The sequence below is a fragment of the Lathyrus oleraceus genome, chromosome 7, assembly GCF_024323335.1.
Source record: "Lathyrus oleraceus cultivar Zhongwan6 chromosome 7, CAAS_Psat_ZW6_1.0, whole genome shotgun sequence".
NCBI lineage: Eukaryota > Viridiplantae > Streptophyta > Magnoliopsida > Fabales > Fabaceae > Lathyrus > Lathyrus oleraceus.
Genome location: NC_066585.1, coordinates 70,796,233 through 70,799,946, shown reverse-complemented (window position 1 = coordinate 70,799,946; position 3,714 = coordinate 70,796,233). Strand labels below are relative to the sequence as shown.

The 3,714-nt window shown below is 25.7% G+C and overlaps 1 long non-coding RNA gene across 1 annotated transcript; it reads right to left on the bottom strand.

Moving 5' to 3' along the window:
- Positions 1-650: 650 nt before the first annotated feature.
- LOC127105761 (uncharacterized) lies at positions 651-2,068 on the bottom strand. Its single transcript, XR_007795126.1, has 2 exons — positions 1,648-2,068; positions 651-951 (listed from the first exon to the last, which is right to left on the bottom strand). It is a non-coding gene; the product is annotated as an uncharacterized LOC127105761 (long non-coding RNA).
- Between the last annotated feature and the right edge of the window lie 1,646 nt (positions 2,069-3,714).

The following is a 3,714-nucleotide window of genomic DNA, read 5'->3' as shown; positions in this document are numbered from 1 at the left end:
ATTGACATAAATCTATTAAGTATTTCAGCTGCAATATGTCTCATGATCATTTCATCTGGTTAAGATCCCATTTCCATGCATATGTCATAATTCATTAATCAAGAATTAGTTAGCTTTGCTTGTGCTGCTTTGTTAAGACTAATGCATACATTCTTATCATGCATACATATTCCATTCATATACCATTTCATTAAACTTAGAATAATTGTAGATCTCATACCATTTGAATTTACCATATATGATCATTGTCATTACAATTCCATTTTAACAAATAAGTCTTATTTATTGAATAATGTTTGACTTTGGTTTGGAATTTAGATTTAAAAGACGAGTGTAGAATTTTCGTAGTTTGAATCATATTGTAGCTTTTGAAAAAAATTCATAAAAAGTTTGCAAGTTGACATTTTACTTTCATTTTGATTTTAAATGCATCTTTGTGTTGCCATATTTTCTTATCACTCATATGATTTAAGTTGATTTCAATGACACATTTCCGTTTTTTTTGCCTTGATTTTCATTTGGTCTCAAATTCCTAATGTTGTGATTCAAGGAGCAATATGGTTTTAAATGGTACACGTCCACCTTCATTGATATTAAAATGGATCTCATCAAGAGTTTTTGTTAGAATTCTAGGTTATTAAACTAATACATTAACATGCATTTTAAATTCAAATTGATTTTTTTATCATTAACATTACATTAAGAACTCATAGTACATTAGAATGGTTACATATTTTTTGTTCTTGTTACACAAGTTGAAAGCCAAATATCTCAAGCCCTATTTTACTAAGTTAATCTTCAAGCAATTCAAGTATGCCTTTGATTATTTTGCTTGCTTCCAAACTTGTCAAAAATCACCATCATAACCAAGTTTTCTAGCCTCTTTTCTTCATTTTTCAAGTCACATAGGCCAAACATCACCAAAAGTTCAACTTAAGGTCTTGATAAAACCTAACAAAACAAGAGAAGATTTGGTTACATTTGATACCCAGAATAATGTGAAGAATCAACCAAAATTCAAAAGAGAAAAAGTAGGACAAATTTATTGCAATTAAAGCATAACCAAGAAACTTGCAGAGAGAAGGAAGTGGAAAATACTGCTGCAGAAAAGTAATGAAAAGTACAACAAATTTTGGTCACAGCAAGACAAGTTCAAAGGTGCAGAAAAAATACAGCAATGCAGTTTCATTAAAATGGCAAAAATAGAGCAGGCCACTTTAATGCCCCTGCATCCATTCCATATTCACCAATTTACAACTATTCAGATTCAGAGTTTCTTCACTATAAAATCAACAATAACAGAGCAACAAAAGGAGGTCATAAGAACAACAAACCCTAGCCACCACAACTCAAGAACACTGGTACATTTTGAAAACTGAACATTTTTATAGGGAGAACAAGAAACCTTAATCACCATGTTCAAACACATCATAAAGAATACACAAATGAAACCTTAGCTGAATCAAATTTACCCAGCTGATAGAGATAAAAAAAACAATTATATCATAATACACAACACAAGACACTGCAAAAAAAATCGAAATATACATCAAAGTAAACCCCCAGCCCACAAAATATTCAAAGAACCATAAGGAATTTGAAGAAGAAGAACGTAACAATCAAAACCAAACCGGGGAAACGTCATACCAGAGAATCCGCACCAGAGACTAAAATCGTCGTGTCGGAATTTGCCGCTCCATTTTGGTAACATCATGCTCTTTCTTGTTGCGTTTTTTTATAATGTTTATTGCAAGTTTGTTTTTTTCTCTTTGCACCTCTGTTCATGTTGAATTTTTGTTTGTGTTTGTTTTGTTGTTTTTCTATGAACTTAAGTTTTTATTTTCAAACACATGGTTTCCGATCCGGACTCATGGTTGTGCCTTTGAGAAAATAGATTTTAGATTCGGATTTAGGTTGGGTTTGATGTTGGAGACTTGTAGTTTTGAGTGAGGATTAGAGGCTTGAAAATGAAGGTGATTTTTTTTGTTTGTTTCTTTTTTTTCACAATTTTCATATCTCTTGTTCTGATTGAATGAGGTAAGAGAGCATATTTCAAGGAAGAGAGAAAGAGAACTTTTGTTCTGATAAAAAACAATATTTTTGTTGTGATGTGTTTTAATGAGTCATCATGACTTGGTTTGTACAACTTGCCATTTATTTTATTTTTTTATTAAAGTTAAATGATGAGAGATATTGAAGGGATTCAATAAAAGATGACAAAGATAGTGAGATTCTTTTCTTATTTCTCTTAAAAGAGCATTAATGAATCATTAAGAATTTTTTTAATTTTTTCTAATTAAGTTAATTTTTTTGGATATAGAGAATATGTCATTTGTTGTTGTGTAGCTGTTGAGCTTCTCACGGTTGCTTTTGTGCTTCTCATGTGTTACATGTTCTCTTTTGAGTGATTTTGGTTTTAAAAGAAAAGTCTTTTGTTTTTATGTTATAGAAACTTCCGCCGCTCTCTTTCTTTTTTTTTATAAATATTTTTTTATTATTTTATTTTTATTTGGTTTTATAGTTTATTTGTTTTAATTTTTTTATTTAGAATATAAATAATAATAATAATAATGAGATATTTATTATTTGTTTATATTTATTTATTTAAATATGTGTTTAGATTTTTTTACTTTTTTATAAAAATAAATAAATAAATAACTGTATGTCTGAAAAAAAAATCAAAAAATATAAATAATATTTTTACTTTAAAAAAAAGCATGAAGAAATATACAAAATAATAAACATTTTTTATGTTTGTGATTTATTTTCTTTTATTTGGTTTATGCTTATTTATATTGGTATTTGGTTTATGTTTATTTATATTGGTGGTCTATTGTATATTATCTTTATTATTTGCTTTATTGTATTTTTTTAATATTCTCCAACTGACAAATGTACCCTCATCTCTTTAATTATAATTTGTATTTATTTGTTTTTTTTATCTTTGACTTTAGTTAGATTAATCAAACTAATTAAATAATAGATAAAAACAGAATCAACATTTTCATTAATAATATAATTTATAGTTTCTTCTTTTTTCTTCTAAAAATAAATAAATAAGATGAACATTAGTAGAAACTTAGACCCTCTTTTTTATATTTATTTTTAATTTTATTTAGTATTTTTTATAGTGGATGTTTAGAAGTTTTCTTTTATTTTTTCTTTTAGAAAAAAATTAAATAAAAATACATAAAAAAAAATAAAATCATAAAAAGAGTTAATTCATTTATTTTCTTTTATTATTTTAGATTATGTTGTAAAAAATTTAAAAAGAGTTAATTTAGTTTTTATTTTTATTATCATTTTTAGACTATGTTAAAAAAAGTTAGGTTTAATTTTATTTTGTTATTTTTATTTTAATTAAGCTTTTAAAAAGAACAAAAAGAGTATTTAATTGTTTTATCATCAAACCTTTTTTAGTAAAGGAATATGCGTATGCTTAATCTTAAGTTGATCTTATTTTCTCACTTCATTTTACTAGACATAAAAAGAAAAATATAAAAAGATCCTAATGTTTAAAATGATAATAATAATAATAATAATAATAATAATAATAATAATAATAATAATAATAATAATAATAATAATAATAATAAGCGCTCGATCTGATGTCGAGCCATTTTCTCAAGTCAAACCATTAACCATTTTCACTTCACTTCACTAACACCTCTAATCAATTTAAAAAAAAAAATCAAATCATTTTTCGATAATCAT